Genomic DNA, 17,907 nt, shown 5'->3' on the forward strand with positions numbered 1-17,907 from the left:
ACCCCATGAACTGCAGCATGCCAGGCTCCTCTGGCCTCCACTGGCTCCTCGTATGTGAGTATGCTAAGTCCCTTCAGTCGCGTCCAACTCTTTGTGACCCCATGGACTGTAGCCCACCAGGCTCCTCTGTCCACGGGATTCCCCAGGCAAGAATACTGGAGTGGGTTGCCATGCCCTCCTCCAGGGGATCTTCCTAACCTAGGGACTGAACCCGCATCTCTTTTATCTCCTGCATTGGTAGGTGGGTTCTTTACCACTAGTGCCACCTGGGAAGCACTATTTCCTGGAGTTTGCTCAAAGTTATGTCCGTCGAGTCAGTGATACTATCTAACCATCTCAGTCTCTGCTGCTACCTTCTCCTTTTGCCTTCAATCTTTTGACAGACATACAATTTTAAAGTGCTGCTTCATAGTCCACAGAAGAGCTGCACCATCAATGGCTGTTTTAACATGTCTCGATCACAAAAGGCAGTGAATATCCTGTTTGCTTAGATTATTTCCTGGGACACAAAATTCTGCTTGCTTACATTCCAGGGAGTGAGCAGAATTAGGATTCCATTTTTGTCAGGGCTAGCCTCTCATCTGGTTTCAAGGAAATTTTATTTTTGGCCTAAGCTGCCACCCCTCTTAAATGACCCTTCACTACTAGAACGGCATGAATGTGGAACTAAAGGCGTATTAAAAATATCTTCCACTTGGAATTTCAGTGGTAGTATTTCTCTCATGGGACGATTTTCCTTTCATGTCATCTTCTGACATTTTTCTTACTACAGTGTTACACTCAAGCATATTATTATCTCAAACTCTTGACTTTGGAGTTAACCCTTCTGGTTTTTTGCAATGCTTTCTAAGGGTACACGTGCAGTCTGGGGCCAAGGGTATTGAAAGATTTCTCAGGTGTTGGCTTGGGACAAGATGGGAAATGCCACCCCCAGTCTTCTTGAACATTTGTTTTAAACGTGGAGGCTTCTAACTGGTTTTGAAAGCAGAGCTATAGTGTTAAGAAATTATTAATGATGAGCTCAAGTGGAGAAGGAAATGGTAACCCACTCCAGTGTTCTTGCCTGGAGAATTCCAGGGACAGGGGAGCCTGGTGGGCTGCCATCTCTGGGGTCGCACAGAGTCGAACACGACTGAAGCGACTTAGCAGCAGCAGCCAAATAGAATGGGTGTAAACTATGTTGGCACCCCAGTTACAAAAGGACTATTATAAAAAAACATGTTTTAGAATCAGTTTGAGTCCATTCACATAGAATGGACAGCTAGTGGGAAGCTGCTGTAGAGGGCTAGGAGCTCAGCTCAGGGCCCTGTGATGACCTAGAAGGGTGGGATGGGAGGTCCAAGAGGGAAGGGCTGTATGTATACACACAGCTGATTCACTTTGTTGTACAGCAGAAACACAACATTGTAAAACAACTCTACCCCAATAAAAATAAAAAAACTAAATAAGCAACAAACAAACAAACATCAGTTTGAGTGTTAAATAGTACAATTTGTTGCATTAAGTATACTTTCTGTACTCTACTCCAATTTCAAACTGCATGCTAAGAAGGAGAATTAAAGGGACAGCATCTGATCTTAGCATTTTACCTAGCAGCTGTCCGTTCCTGAGCAAATTTGCACACAGCATGGTCAGGGAAGGAGGGTAGGGTTCTTGCTACAAATTCCTCTTCCACCATATTTCGAGATCTAGTTTTCACAGAATTAGTAAATGAGGATACTATCCCATAGGATTATGAGGAATAAATGAGATAACGCAACTAAAGCACTCAGCAGAGTGCCAGACACATAAAAATCTCTTTCACTGCTTTAACATAAATTCTTCAATCTCACGGGAAACTGGTTCTCCTATTTTCTGCCATCCACACAGGGTCCCATCAATCCCATATCAGTCCTGGCTCTGCATCTCTCTCTCTCCAACCACAGAGAAGAAACTCTTCTAGTGAGAAACACAAATTTTCTACCCTGGCATCAAAACACACAAATGAAACTAAGGTCCCTTGAGGACAGTATAATTTTCAGATTACTATAAAAGAATGATATATTATTACTGTACTAATTAATCATTTGGAGACTCAAGAGCCTTAAGACTATTTACAATGTAACCCCCCAAAAAAGAATTATATATTTTTCAAGAAAATCAAATTAGATGTTTTAAATGAAAAATTTATCTCATCAGGGAAACAGAACATGCATTCTTTCTCAAGGAGGGTATTGAAAGTGAAAGTCGCTCAGTCATGTCCGACTCTTTGCGACCCCATGGACTGAATTCTCCAGGCCAGAATACTGGAGTGGGTAGCCTTTCCCTTCTCCAGACGATCTTCCCAATCCAGGGATCGAACCCAGGTCTCCCGCATTGCAGGCGGATTCTTTACCAACTGAGCTATGAGGGAAGACATAAAAAGTAACTGAATGGAAAGTTCTCTAGAAATGCTTAACATTCATCCAAATATTCTATGGAACATAAGTCTACTGTAAGCATTCTTTTCATAACCTCAATGAAAGACATGTGGACACAAAGGAAGGAACCTAGACTAATCATTTCTGCTGATGCTGCTGCTAAGTCGCTTCAGTCGTGTCCGACTCTGTGCGACCCCGTAGACGACAGCCCACCAGGCTCCGCCATCCCTGGGATTCTCCAGGCAAGAATACTGGAGTGGGTTGCCATTTCCTTCTCCAATGCATGAAAGTGAAAAGTGACAGGGAAGTCACTCAGTCGTTTCCGACTCTTAGCGACCCCATGGACTGTAGCCTACCAGGCTCCTCTGTCCATGGGATTTTCCAGGCAAGAGTACTGGAATGGGGTGCCGAATCATTTCTAGATCTGCTAAATTGTAGATTTTTGTTGCAAAAGTTAAAATATGAAGAACTAAGGTTGAAAAAAAAAAGACTAGTGATTTAGAATTCCTTGGAAAGAAATATTACTTAAGTCTGAACTATCTAATATGAACTCTTCTGCCTATAATCTCCAGCGAAACCATTGGCAGTGATTATCAGAATGAAACCTTTCTGCTTCCATCTAGCCTAAGTAATTAGAAGTCTAATAATAGATAACAAATTAAAAAAAAATGATTCCCTGTGCATACTGTACCATGCATCATATAAAATTGTTTACATCTACTGCGCAGTATCTTGAGAGAACACAATGTGCAATTTTAGATTTGGGGATAAATAAACTGAAGCATGTAACCCTTTCCTCCCTAGCTATATATTTAAAATTTGACAACACAAAGAAAGTTAAATGTGGAACTGCCCTTTCTTTTAAAAGTCCTAATTCCTCAAAGTCAATTCTCATGTTCTCCTAATTCACAAATTGATTATATTTTAGTCCAAAAAATTTTTTTAAAGGTAGATGTTTAAACATTTCAGCCTGGTAACTGAAATATTCTCAGTGTATTAAAGACAACTGTCTTACGTTAAAAGCTGAGAAACAGTGGTGAACTTGGTCACCAGGATTGCTGAACTGCTTAGTAAAAGCTTTAGTTTCTTAGCAACTGGCTGAGTACCAGTGGGATCCATTTTCTTACAGTGGGTTCTGGTAGCTCAGTGACTGATTAGACTCTCCGTGCTCATCAAGAGTGCTTGACCTGTAAGGATGACCGGCTTCACCCTTCAACAGTATCACAGTTGACGATCTGACAAGAGTCCACAGACAATGAGACCAGTGAAACGTGCTCTGAGAGGAAACAAAACACCTTCAGGTGCAACAGAGAACTGGAGCAAATGGCCATCAGTCAGAAGACCCCTTTTAACGCCCAGTTCAGCCAGCAGAGCTCTTCAGGGTGCCCACTTTTGCACGACCTTTGTTCCCTTCGTTGTGGACCTGGGTACTCCCTCCCACTTTAGTGAGTTCTGTTTAAAATATGCATTTTTAGAATGTGTACGCCTACTTAAACTACATATCCAAAATGTGTACTTTAAGCAAACCACTCACATTGGGTAGTGTAGCCTCTGCCATGCTTTTTGTGGTATTCTGTCACATTATGGGCTAGAAGACGCACAAGCTGGAATCAAGATTGCCGGGAGAAATATCAATAACCTCAGATATGCAGATGACACCACCCTTATGGCAGAAAGTGAAGAGGAACTCAAAAGCCTCTTGATGAAAGTGAAAGAGGACAGTGAAAAAGTTGGCTTAGAGCTCAACATTCAGAAAACTAAGATCGTGGCATCTGGCCCCATCACTTCATGGCAAATAGATGGGGAAACAGTGGAAACAGTTTTGGGGGGCTCCAAAATCACTGCAGATGGTGATTGTAGCCATGTAATTAAAAGACGCTTACTCCTTGGAAGGAAAGTTATGACCAACCTAGACAGCATATTAAAAAGCAGAGACATTACTTTGCCAACAAAGGCCCGTCTAGTCAAGGCTACGGTTTTTCCAGTGGTCAGGTATGGATGTGAGAGTTGGACTGTGAAGAAAGCTGAGCGCCAAAGAATTGATGGTTTTGAACTGTGGTGTTGGAGAAGACTCTTGAGAGTGCCTTGGACTGCAAGGAGATCCAACCAGTCCATTCTGAAGGAGAATAGTCCTGGGTGTTCTTTGGAAGGAATGATGCTAAAGCTGAAACTCCAGTACTTTGGCCACCTGATGCAAAGAGTTGACTCATTGGAAAAGACTCTGATGCTGGGAGGGATCGTGGGCAGGAGAAGAAGGGGATGACAGAGGATGAGATGGCTGGATGGCATCACTGACTCGATGGACGTGAGTCTGAGTGAACTCCGAGAGTTGGTGATGGACAGGGAGGCCTGGCGTGCTGCGATTCATGGGGTCGCAAAGAGTCGGACATGACTGAGCAACTGAACTGAACTGATCACATACCGGTCACTGAAAATTAGCAAAGAGGTTCCAAGGACATGTACACACAAATAAAAGAAATAAACATCCCCTCTGAAGCTCATATTTCATTGGGAATTCAAGACATGAATACAGGAAAAGATAGATACAGCAATGGGAGAAAGAAAAGTGTAAACTGCAGCAGGTGAACATATAAATGCTTAATCAAAAAGACACTAGTAAGCAACTGCCATGTGTCCAGAATGTGCAACCATCAGGGAAATGAAGGACAAGATGCAGTCATTTCTCACTTTTAACTCGCTTTATAAATGCTCTTAAGACATCTGCACGTTGAAAATGTGGCAACGAGCTTGAATGAGCAGCAAGAGCAGCAACACCCATGGTGTGCCTGGGTACCTCACTACAACTTTGCATACCTCAAAGCCATAGCCTAGAACAGAAGAAACGGAGCTGCTGAGAGAACATGCTAAGGTTGGCACTGAGGAGGAAGAACTGATAGAGGAGAGACAAAAACGTTTATAACGGTTTTTGCTCTTAGGGAGTTCACAGCAAGGGAAACAAACCTATGCGGACATTATATTACAAGTCAGAATGTGGTGGAAACCAAGGGCAGTAATTAGGAGGTGCTAAGAAAAGACTTCTTAGAAGAGGTGGCATTTAAGCTGGCCCTTACAGGAGGGAGAGGACTGGAACACATGTGACGAGCTAGCATGTGCCCTGTGTCAAACCACTTATTTCTTAGAGCTTTTGTTTATCAGTCTGTGAAATAGGAGACTATCAATGACAAGTGCTTTGAAAACTATAAAGTGCTGTAAGAATATATTATGCTTCCGAATAATCCAGGATGTTACTTTAGAAAATATTTATCAAAACCTGTAAGAGTTTTCCTCTTTAACAACCTAGAATAAGAAGTGGGACCACAATTGAATAATTCTTTTAACAGTCAAGTCCCAGACTACTACTACTTCAAGATATATAGAATGTAAGGCAACTGAGTAAGGATGTCCCTGACAGCTGGTGGCTTGTGGTAAACGAAGGAGTAGTCATCTCCATCTGAAACATCTGTTTCTGCTGAGAAGCCCAAAATAGGTATCGGGCATGGCTCCCGAACCACTCCAACCCCTAAAGGGTGCTACTCTAAAGCCAAGAGGCACATGGACGGCGGCTGGCTTCTGAAGACCAAAAGCATTTTGTCAGAAATGATCAACATTTCTATAATAATTCTTGGCAATAGCGGTCTATGAAACCTCATCTTCTTTGTGTAGTTCTTTTGTCGTTTTTATGTTCGTTTTGTATTTCACTTTGTGAAATATCATTTTTCAGCCCCTTAAAAATAACTTTTCAAGGAAGCTGGGTTGGGTTCTTTGGAGGAGTATTTTGGTAAGTTTGCTTCAAAATGCATTGACGATGCGTTTATTGGACTAAATAAAATTTAGGGAGAATTTTTTTTTAAGTGCTAGAAATTCCTAAAAGGTCACTGTTTTTCAAAAACTTAAAAAAATTTTTTTTTACTTTCTTAACATCATTTTTCCTTTCTTTCTTCTTTTCTTCCACCCTCCCTACCTCCCTCCTTCCCTTTTTTAAAAAAAACATCTTCTGTTCAGTTGTGAAATGGGTGTTTACTTATCATAAGCCTGATTAGTTCCTGGCGAGAGTTCTTGAAATTGAAGGCTCAGCTTCTAACTTTAAGCAACTGTCATCTTTATATATTTCAATTAGAATAAATCCATTTCCCAGTTAATTTACTAATTATCTAGGAGCTAGTGAACTAGATCTTTGGCTTCTTTTCCATTATTATCTTGCTTTTGGCTGTCTGAGTGGTTGTAACTCCTGTTTAGGTTAGCTGGAGGAGAAAAGAGAGAAATGTAAATGTGTGGTAGCAGAAAGACAACCAGCTGGAGCACTGACTGTGCCGTTATCTAACCGTGTCTCATGAACCTGCACTTCCTCATCTCTGGAAGCAGAGGACTGAACTAGATTGCCACGTCACATGGTGAGACACACTCAAACTAACACTTTTTACCCTTGTGAGCAGCCCTAGTAACAGATTTAATGTGGGTGGAGGTTTAAACTACCGAATAAAAATTGAGTTTTAGGGTACTGTTTTATCTAAGCTGACCCCCCAAGGCAGGGGATCAAGACTTAGCTAAATATGGCCCTTCGGCAAGCTTCATTTCCCCATCTGTGAGGGGAGAATAAATATAGCATACACATGTTAAGATAAATGAGAGAGCTGGTCAAGTGTTTTGAGCTCTTCAACAAGACAAGCCTGACTTTCCAAAAAAAGACAAACCACAGCTTCAGAGCCAGTGCAATTTCTTTTGTGTGTGGTGAGATGACTTCCTTCATTGTAAAGGATTTAGAGCTGCAATTCTACATTGTCTGGAGCTATAATTGCAAGTCTCTTTCACTGAAACAGAGGTCAGCTGGCCTAAGGCAGGCAGAAGGATGGTCAACGTCAGGTCACACTCTGTGCAGTGTGTTCCTTTTCTAACTTTTTTCGGTACAAATTTCACATGGATGGAATAGTCATGCGTCCATGTATTCCAACAAATACTACCCACTAGGTGCTAAACCCTGTGTGCTCCAACGAGAAACAGTTGTGTACCCGGCCCTCGCGGAGTTCAATGCACAGCAGAGGCAAGTGCTTCCCCACTGGGGCAGGACTCCTCCAGGTTCAGGGGACACCGGGAAAATGCAGGAGTTATTGCTGATTGTCAACATGAACGTGGGAACCCTACCAGCATTTGGGGACTGGGAGCCAGGGTGCTACTTGACCTGTGTAATGAAAACTGGTCCTGGATCCCACATGATTGATGAGTGTATCTTGCTAGGCGCTGAGTGACTCTAGGACCTATCTCTGCTGCATATGAGACAAAGGTAGATTTACCTGGTGTTGCTCAAACATTACAGGACTTGTTTACCACTACCAAAAATTGTACACCACTGGCAATACTACTTCTAGTACCCTAACTGCTAAAACTAAAACACAACCCTGTTAGTGAACTTTTGGAGTTATTGCTACAGTTGTTCACCTGATGACTTCATTATGATTTCTGAAGCACTCAGCCCTGAGAGCTTAGGAATTTAATACTGAAATAAATGCTTTTATTATGAATTACTTTCCTTTTATTTCTCCTTCTTACTACTGCCAGGATGTAACACTGATTTAAAATTTATGTATACGGAGAGGTTATATTACCTATTCATTTGAAGATAAGTATAGGAGAACGCTATTTTAAAAACTGTTATCAAAAGGGGAGAAAGAGATTTCCCTGGTGGCCCAATACCCAATGCAGGGGGCCCAGGTTTGATCCCTGGTCAGGGAACTACATTCCATATGCCACAACTCAAGTTCCTGCATGCTGCAATGAAGATCAAAGATTCTGAGTGCTTCAATTAAGACATGGCAGAGCCATCTAAATAAATAAAAGCAAGTGGTGTAGATCCAATGTATCAATACCAAGGACTTCCCCGGTGGTCCAGTGGTTAGGAATCTGCCTTTCAATGCAGTGGATATGGGTCCGATCCCTGGTTGGAGAACTAAGATCCTACATGCTTTGGGGCAACTAAGCTGGCTACCCACAGCTAGAGAAAGACTGTGCACCACAAGGAAGACCCAGTGCAGCCAAAAAATTAATAAATAACCCCTGGACTGGCAGTCCAGTGCTTAAGAATCCACCTTGCAATGCAGGGGATACAGGTCTGATCCCTGGTCAGGGAACTAAGATCCCACATGCGGCCAAGCACTAAGCCCACACACTGCAACTACTGAGCTTGTGCCACAATTAAAGCGTCCATTCACCGCAGTGAAAGATCCTGTATGCTGCAGCTAAGACCCAAAGCAGCCAAATTAAATATATATATATATATATATATATATATATATATATATATATATATACATATGAGAGAAACTGAGTCAGGTATTTAACAAATTGGGACGAAAATGATTATGAATGCAAACTGGGATATGCTGAGAAGGAAAAGAGCCAGGAGAGAGGGCAACCAGGATGACCAGCTTCAGCCTGGTCGGTGTGAAAAGACCTCTTGGAGGGAGTGATGTCTAACCTGAGATCTGAGGGATGCGCTGAGGAGCCACTATAAGACTGTAGGGGCAAAAGGCCCAAGGCAGGAAAGCCCTGACAGACGCTAATGCAGGAAAGGCCAGCATGACAAGGTGAGACAGGAGGGGGAGCCCGCCTGGACCGTTAGAGCTTACTACAACGGAAAGTTATGGAATGAGTGTCATGGAATTTGTTTTTTTTTTTTTAAAGGCAATTCAGCCTGCTTTGTGGTGAATGAATGCGGTGGGCAGGAGTACAAGGAGAGACAGTATAATAGTAATTCAGGTGAGAGAAGATGGTGGCTTAGATTAAGTGGAAGCAGCTGATAGTTAGAGAAATGGTGGATTCTAGATATACTCTGCAATTAGAGTCAAGTTTGGGTGATGGATGTGGAGGTTTAGGCCTTTAGGTTGGCGAGGCTTCTGGAATAATCCAGGGTTCAGTGTGTGCAGCTGGATGGGTAATGCCTTTTACAGCGATGAGGAAGACTGAGGGTGGACAGCTTGGTCCACAACTAGAGAAAGGGGCCAGTTTTGGGCCCATTAAGTTCGCGACGTTGACAATGGAAAGTGCATCTGGAGAAGCTCTCTGATTGAGTTCTGGACTCAGCTCTGGAAGTCTCCTTTTGGCTGAATCGGACACATCTGAAATCTCACATTTCTAAAATGAAGTCATTTCTTCTTTCTCAAATTTTTAAATCCTCCTAGGTTCACCATCTCATGAAAAGATATCACAACTCAATCAGGATCAAACCAGAGCCCTGGAAGGCCTCAGTATCAACATCAAACACAAAGTAAGTCAATCACTTGCCCAGCCAGTCTGTTGACCCCTCTCCACATTCCTCACCTGAGTACTTCAACTCACCTTTCAAACTTTGGTCTAAAAATCTCTTGGTTCAACAAACTTTCTTCAAACCCGCAATTCTGATTAAGGTCCATCTGTAACACAATGTCATCCCATTTCTTACATTGTAATAGACTGCCTCTTTTCTTTTTTTTGTAAATCTGTATCCTTTGCAGGACTCCCTGAGGGCAGAGGACGACTCTTCAAAGTCTGGTTTATAGTAGCTGCTTTTAAAGTCTTGCTGAATGAACGAGGATAGCACGTGGGAGGTGAAGTCAGAAGAGCCAATTGCAGCCAGATCACAGAGGCCTGCATCTCCTTCACCAGCTACAAAGCTGGAGACAGTGGATAAAGCATTTGAATTCTCCACTAACAGGTGAAATTTTCAAGTTGCTGTTACTACTTTCAGCCAAGAATCCAACTGCCTGTCAACCCATCTTCCTAAATAATAAGGTGAGCTCGAAGGAGCAAAGCCTCAGACTGAGCGATTCTTCCAGTATTTTACTTCCTGCTACTGTTTCTCACTGCCACGTTTTTTCCATTGTCTTGACACTTATTCTACCCTGGATGGAGGAGATCATTGACTGTCTACCCAGCATCCTTTTCCTGCTTGTTCCTTCTTTCCAAAACTAGTTTAGTTCAGGACCTATCTCTCCTCTATCCAGACACATGACCCCATTGTTAGCTTAAAGTAAGTCTTGGTTGGATTTAAGCCAATCATGGAGTTTCATTCCTTACCCCCTGGCCAAAGTAAGTATGGAAGGATTTACCACTCACTGGCCCCATCTCCAATACTTTGGCCACGTGAAGTGAAGAACTGACTCATTGGAAAAGACCCTGATACTAGGAAAGATTGAAGGTGGGAGGAGAAGGGGATGACAGAGGATGAGATGGATGGATGGCATCACTGACTGGATGGACATGAATTTGAGCAAGCTCCAGGAGTTGGTGATGGACAGGGAAGCCAGGCGTGCTGCAGTCCATGAGGTCACAAAGAGTCAGACATGACTGTGCAACTGAACTGAACTGGCCCCATCCCTGCAGCCCCTGAAGACTGTTCAGCGACTCTGCCCAATGCTGTGGTCCCTGTATCAAAGCGGACTAGTTTTTGCCCAGGGCTAGCTATTTCAATGCAGGCATGGATACTTTCAATGCAGGCCTGACACTTCCAGGGGAGCAGCCCTCCTACCCTTCCAACACCTGAACTTCAGAGGACCCTTGGGCACTGTGGATGCAGGTCACGTAGGCTTCCCGTGGGCAAAGGCGCCAACATAGAACTAGGAGTTATGGATGGGCCAAATCCAGAGGAAACACCATGTTTCTTGACTGTGGACTAAGGCCTACATTCTTTGCCTTTGAAGCTGAGAAAGAGGCTGCTGCTATTAAGTTGGTCAGTCATGTCCGACTCTGTGCAACCCCATAGACCGCAGCCCACCAGGCTCCACCGTCCCTGGGATTCTCCAGGCAAGAACACTGGAGTGGGTTGCCATTTCCTTCTCCAATGCATGAAAGTGAAAAGTGAAAGTGAAGTCGCTCAGTCGTGTCTGACTCTTTGCAACCCCATGGACTGCAGCCCACCAGGCTCCTCCATCCATGGGATTTTCCAGGCAAGAGTACTGGAGTGGGGTGCCATTACCTTCTCCAGAGAAAGAGGCTGATGATGACTAAAGTCTCTAATTGGAAGACACCTTTACACACAAATTTCTAATACACTAGGGACAAACAGCAAGAGAAGACTCAGGAACTACCCTCTGATTAAGCCTGAAACGCTGGTTTTCTCCATGCCCACCTGAGGCAGCCACGCTACACAGAGGAGTTAAATCATAACTAGCAAACATATCTGGAATCTGAATACTTGAACTACACTCCCTGGCCAAACACACAGTACAGGCAGATGGGGGAAGGAGGCTTCCGGGCAGGTAGGCAAAATTAGGATCACCTAATGTCATTCACAAATACTGTCACAGAACAGACCCTTTAGGAAGTACACACAATTTCCGTTGGTTCTTGACGGAGGTGGCAGTTGTGCAACATTGTAAATGTACTGGAAAGAAGTGAAGTGAAAGTGTTAGTAATGTCTGACTCTGTGGGGACCCTGCGGACTGTAGCCTGCCAGGCTTCTCTGTCTATGGAATTCTCCAGGCAAGAATACTGGAGTGGATGGCCATTCCCTTCTCCAGAGGATGGCCAGCCTAGGGACCGAATGGGAGTCTCCTGCATTGCAGGCAAATTCTTTACCATCTGAGCCACCAGGGAAGCCCATAAATGTACTACGTGCCACTAAACTGTACACTTAAAAATGATTAATGTTACACTGTATGAATTTCACCTTAATTTAAGGAAAATACATGGGTTCACAAGTGTGCAAAGCCAGGTCCTTGTGGGCACCCTCACACATGTGTGTACACACACACACACACACACACACACACACACACACAGATTTCTATAAAATTCAGAGAGGTGCCTGCGCATGGCAGAAATACTCTTCCCCCACAGAGTCCCTGGCAGAAACTCCCAAGACATCCACTCCTCAGGTGGTGCGGTCATCACCATGACACGCTTCCACGTTGTGGAGCACGACTTACCCTCCTTCAGGCACGTCTCACACCCCCTACCCTGCCAGTGCTGCATAACCTGCATCATCTTCTCCCTCCATTTCTGGCCCCCTTGTTCTGCAGGAGGCTGCCAGCAGAGCTCTTTGCCAGGCTTATTATGGAGTGGCTGCACCACGCTACCTTAGCCTTATTTCACTTCACAGCAGAGAAAGCACAGCCTTGCTTCCACTACCACACTAGTCCAACCAGCCCACCAAACCTTCGGCTCCCAATACACTGATGAGGAAACTGTGGCTCAGAGAAACTCATCACTTGTCCAAAGTCACAGTTGAGTTGGGCAGAAGTGAGGCAGGAAGGCAGTTTCTCCTATCCCCTAGTTTAGGACCCTCATGGCCTCTTTGTTCTAAGCAAGCAGTAGATTTAAGACATAGACCTTTTAAATCTCTGAATCATAGTCTTACTGGCTATGTGGCCTCAGGCAAGTTACTTACTGTTTCCATTTCCTTCTTCTATAAAATGGACTCAACTGTTGGAAGATTAAACGACAGACACTGAGCCTGTCTGGTGGCTGCAAACTTATTACCCCACCCGATGGCACACATTCTCTGTTCAGTTTCAGGAGATTTGATGCAAAGGAATAAATTGGAGGAAAAGGAGGCCTGAAAATCGACTTTGTGAAAAACACACTGAGGAATTTGGCTGCTTACTAAGTGCATGTTTACCACGGCAGGCAAGAACTGAAATTCGAGGTTTTACTAAAATAACTGAAGATAGCCAAATCAATAGACCCCAAAAGTATTGTTTTAAAACAATGGTTAACAAGACTTGAGAAGTGAAAAAGTCAAGATGTGTGCGGACTTTGATGTGGCCGCCGGGTCCTGCCCTCAGCACAGGCAGTTTTCAGCTGCTGCCTGTGAAAGGTTCATTGGACCCACAGGTGCATCAGCATCTGTGCTCCCAGAAACTCAGCCAGTCCAGGAGCTGGATTGCCCACCACAGAGAATCTGGCTAGAAGAAGATGTGACGCTGGACAAAACACCAAGAGCCAGAGCAACAAAATCAAAAAGCAGCAGACGAGGAGACAACAACATTTTCAAGAAAAACCTCAGTCATTTCCAGTGGTTTCGAATGTGCATTCTCTTTCCTAGATCCTCTGAAAGACTCGAAGGCAGCACTGGGACAGGGGCTGCCCCTCAACTAGGGCAGAGAGCAGCAGCCAAACCCAGGGCAGCGGGTGAAGTGCTGTGAGGCCGTGGCTGGAGCAGTCGGGCCTGTTAGCGTCAGGGTGGAGGCAGTTTTCAACTGGAGAACTGTGGACCCCAGAGTCTGGTCAAATCGCCGGGAATCTGTGAGGTTCCAGCTTTCAGCACCGCCCTAAGTCACCCACTAAGCTGAGTCCCGTCCAAGCTGACATGTCTACCCTTTTATGGAGTCTGTGTTATGTGCTTCCTGGAAAATCAAACAGTGTACATCTCCTTTCAGAGAGCCACTAGCTCAGTTAAGCAATCTAGTAAGACCCTGGCAGCAAGGGAAGTCACTAATTAGAATAATGACTTACAGATCTGGAGCCTGTGGGCCTGCTCTGAGGTCCAGCATTGCTCTCCTGGGCTGCACGTGTAACTTACACAAGTCATTTCAGTGTGTCTGTTTTCTCATCCATTTAAGCAAAGGCAGGAGGAGGGGGAGATAATATCACCTACTTCAGAGGTTGTTGTTATGATCAAATGGGATACACAGGTCCAAAGAAGGCCCCCTGATATAGGCACAAAGAGACACATACGCTAAGTGCCACAGGAATTCATATGCTATGTCTACCGCCTGAGGACTAGAGAAGGCTGCATGGAATACCTTGTCCTACCCATATTCCCTCTTAACCTCAAACGCACATACTCCCATCACCTCCTCACCTAAGAAAACTGTCCTGACCTTCCCTGTCCCCATCCTCAAAGTGGAATTGCTCCTTCCTGCTTCCCAATGTCAGTATCTGGGGATGCAGTTAATAAATATAGCGGAACTATAGTAGGACACCCTAACAGTTTGACATAAAGCTACATGTTAAGAACTAAAGTCATGAAAATGAAACCATAATTGTCACTAGTTATCTGCAATATGGGTCATTACTAAGAGATCACATTACTAAGAAATCACTGACATGCTTGAAAACACCCAAATCTAATCAAGGTGAATAAAATGTAACTAAAGGAAGCTGTAACCTGATAGAGTATGTTTTAGCCTGTCTGAAAAATGTTGACTTAAAAATCATTATTTATAGAGATTCTACAGGCTTCCCTGGTGGCTCAGAGGTTAAAGCGTCTGCCTCCAATGCCGGAGACCTGGGTTCGATCCCTGGGTTGGGAAGATCCCTTGGAGAAGGAAATGGCAACCCACTCCAATATTCTTGCCTGGAGAATCCCACGGACGGAGGAGCCTGGTAGGCTACAGTCCATGGGGTCGCAAAGAGCTGGGCACGACTGAGCGACTTCACCTTCACCATAGAGATTCTAAGTAGACTCTTGTTGTTTATTTGCTAAGTCATATCTGCCTCTTTTGCAACCCCATGGACTGTAGCCAGCCAGACTCCTCTGTCCATGGGATTTCCCAGGCAAGAATACTCAAGTGGGTTGCCATTTCCTTCTCCAGGGGATCTTCCCAACCCTAAGTAGAGTCTAGCAAGGGAGAAACTGAATAATCAGAAATATTCATGCCCATCCAGCTTTGCCCAACAGTAAGATGTTGGACTTGGTGGACAAACAGATCCTGGACACTAGAAAGCCAAGCTCTCACGTGGAAGGGACAGTTAACCATATGGTTCCAGGATCCAGATGAAATTCATATAGCCTCTACCACCTTTTGTTCCAAAGCCTGAATCCCAAGAAAGCTTCTAATGAATTAATTTTCGCTGGTACCTTAATGCTAAGGGAAGGTACACTGGATAACAGGCACTGAACAGGTATCTATCACTATAGCTTTGCTCTTCATATGTATGTTTTCTGACTCTTAAAACAAATTGGAGAAGAATTCAGTTAAATCTTAGCCAACTGAACACGTGCATCTATCTTTGATCTTTCCCAAATCCTCTGACATATATAGTAATTTAAAAAAAAAGGCATAAAGCCACAGGACAAATTAAGCAGCCACATAATTTTAGAAGGTAGAAAGCCAAAGAACAAGTAAGAACTGATATGCAGACCCTGGGAGCCAAATCCCAGATCCTGGGCCAACAACAAGGGGAAGTTATAAAGCACCTTATTCTGCTCAACAGAACTGTTTAAAGGTGTGGGAGCTCACACAGTGTGTTCTGAAAGTGGGTTGAAAGTGGAGCCACAAACAAGGGGTGGGTTGATAGTCTGCTTGTAAAGCAGTTACACCCCAGATACCGTTCTCTATCATGATAAATGTTCTCCCCAACCCTGACAAAAGGCAGAGATATTTATTCCCAGGAAAGTGTAGAACAGAGGGTTCCCTGGGTGGGAAGACACAGGGCCCAGTTGAACATACCTAACACACAGGCCAGAACAGTGGAGCCTAGCAGGACCATCTCAGGCAGCAGAGAAGAAGATTCTTTTCTGGGGAACATGACTAATACAGGAGGAAGGACCAGGTTCCCCAGGGAAAAGGCCCAGACAGCTCACCCTACAGCAGTGGTTCTCAAACGGGGACAGGAAGTAAGGGGTGATGTTGCCCCAAGGGAACACTTAGCAATGTCTGGGACATTCTTGATCATCATGACTGGGGTGGGAAAGACAATAGGGATGCGTGAAGCATCCTACAGTTCACATGACAACACGCACGACAAGCTGTCCAGCTCAAAATACAATGGTGCTAGGGTGAGAAACCCAGACCTTCAGTAAGGACCAGAGTCATCCAGCTGCGTGTATACACAGCACTTTCCACATTCTCCAGTGTCACTCTCATAAATATAATTAGACACTCGAGAAATTGCCGCAAAAGGCAGAGACTGAAGCAAAAGACTGTGGGAAAACAAAAATTTCAAAAATCTATCATTAATACCCGCAGAGACTTCTGATGTTCGCTTTATGTAACTTATCTCTTTGTTGTTAAGGTGTCTAATGGTTTATGCTGTCTATCTTCTTTGTGAATTGTACCTTTTATCATTAAAAATATTCATCTTTATTTAAAATAAATAAAATTTTTTAAAAAGACAAAAAAAAAAAAACTTCAGAGAAATTAGAGAAGATACTCAAACCAAAAGTAAGCCAAGCCAAACTTAGAAGATGCTAAAGAAAAAGAGAAAGGAACATCCAACGAACAGGAAAAGGTTCTGCTAGAATGACATTAAACAAAGGGTAATGGTAGATGACAAAATTGAGGAACTCTCCCAAAATAGAGCAAAAAGACAGAAAGGGCAAATATAAGACAATTGTGGCTTAGCTGGTAAAGAATCCACTTGCAATGCGGGAAACTTGGGTTCAATCCCTGGGTTGGGAAGATCCCCTGGAGAAGGGAAAGGGTACCCACTCCAGTATTTTGGCCTGGAGAATTCCATGGAATGTATAGTCCATGGGGTTGCAAAGAGTCAGACACGACTGAGTGACTTTCAGAGAACCACCCCAAAGCTCCAATATCCAAAACGTGGAAGTTCTAGTGTAACAGAAGAGATTAACTGGAAGTGAAGAAGTCAAAGAAATAAACCAGGAAAATTTCTCAGAACAGAAGGACATGAACCTCTAGAGTGAAAGGTCTCACAACAGTTCGCTGGACCCTAACCCAAAGACCATGAGTGTGAAATTCCAGAGAGGTAAACAGGGTTCTTGACAATGAATCCAGATCCAGATTGGGATCAGACTTTCTGACAGCAGAAACTGAAAGTGGAAGACAATGGAGCAATGCCTTTAAAGTTCTGAAGAAAAAAATGATTTCTAATCCATTTTCAAAATGTCAGTCAAGTATGATGGAAATAAAAACACGTTCAAACACACAGGCATCAAAAAATTTGCCTACAACGCACCTTTTCTCAGCAAGCTAATAAAATAGACGCTCTACCAAAATGAGGAACTAGACTATGCAGATAAGAAAAATAAAAATAAGGATGTAATACATAAGATAGAGCCAAAGGGAATCCCAATAATGATGAGGGAAAATCCCAGGATGACAGCTGTGTAGCAGCTAGAGGCAACTAGCCCAGTCTGAAGCAGAACAGCAGGCTCATGGCAAAAGTCTCCAAGAAGAGGCGGACAGAAGACTTGATACACTGGAATGCCTGGAAAGGCAAGTTCAGGATGAAACAGACATACAATGAAAACTTAGCAAAGGAAGAAGCAAAATAAGTAGTAATTCCAGGGAAACAAAAAGTAGCACAAAGAAGGAAAAGTAATTAGAGTACATTACATGGCTCAGCTGTGCCAATGCAGAAGTAAGGATATAACGATGGGTCAATAATCAAACGAAAATGACCATATTGCTCCTGGGGATGGGTGGATGGGAAGTGGAAGATACTCTGAAAGAGAGCTAAAGCCTCATCATTCACAGTGTGAAGGCAACAGAGGATTTCTTTTACCAAAATAAACTGCTAAGAATTGAAAGTACTTGCCTTGGGGGAGTGGAAGGACTTTTCTACAGAGAAGTGGAGAGGAATCTCTTGTTTTTCCGTAACAGGATCTTATAGAACTGTTGACTCTTTA

General features: G+C 43.6%; 1 protein-coding gene and 1 long non-coding RNA gene across 6 annotated transcripts in view; one reads left to right on the forward strand and one right to left on the reverse strand.

Moving 5' to 3' along the window:
* The window catches only part of RHOQ (ras homolog family member Q), a 41,241-nt gene that overhangs the window by 9,077 nt on the left and 14,257 nt on the right, over positions 1–17,907 (reverse strand). The window lies entirely within an intron of this gene.
* LOC121819056 (uncharacterized) lies at positions 1,385–16,442 on the forward strand. Its single transcript, XR_006059207.2, has 3 exons — positions 1,385–6,790; positions 9,572–9,657; positions 9,884–16,442. It is a non-coding gene; the product is annotated as an uncharacterized LOC121819056 (long non-coding RNA).

The sequence above is a fragment of the Ovis aries genome, chromosome 3, assembly GCF_016772045.2.
Source record: "Ovis aries strain OAR_USU_Benz2616 breed Rambouillet chromosome 3, ARS-UI_Ramb_v3.0, whole genome shotgun sequence".
Taxonomy (NCBI): domain Eukaryota; kingdom Metazoa; phylum Chordata; class Mammalia; order Artiodactyla; family Bovidae; genus Ovis; species Ovis aries.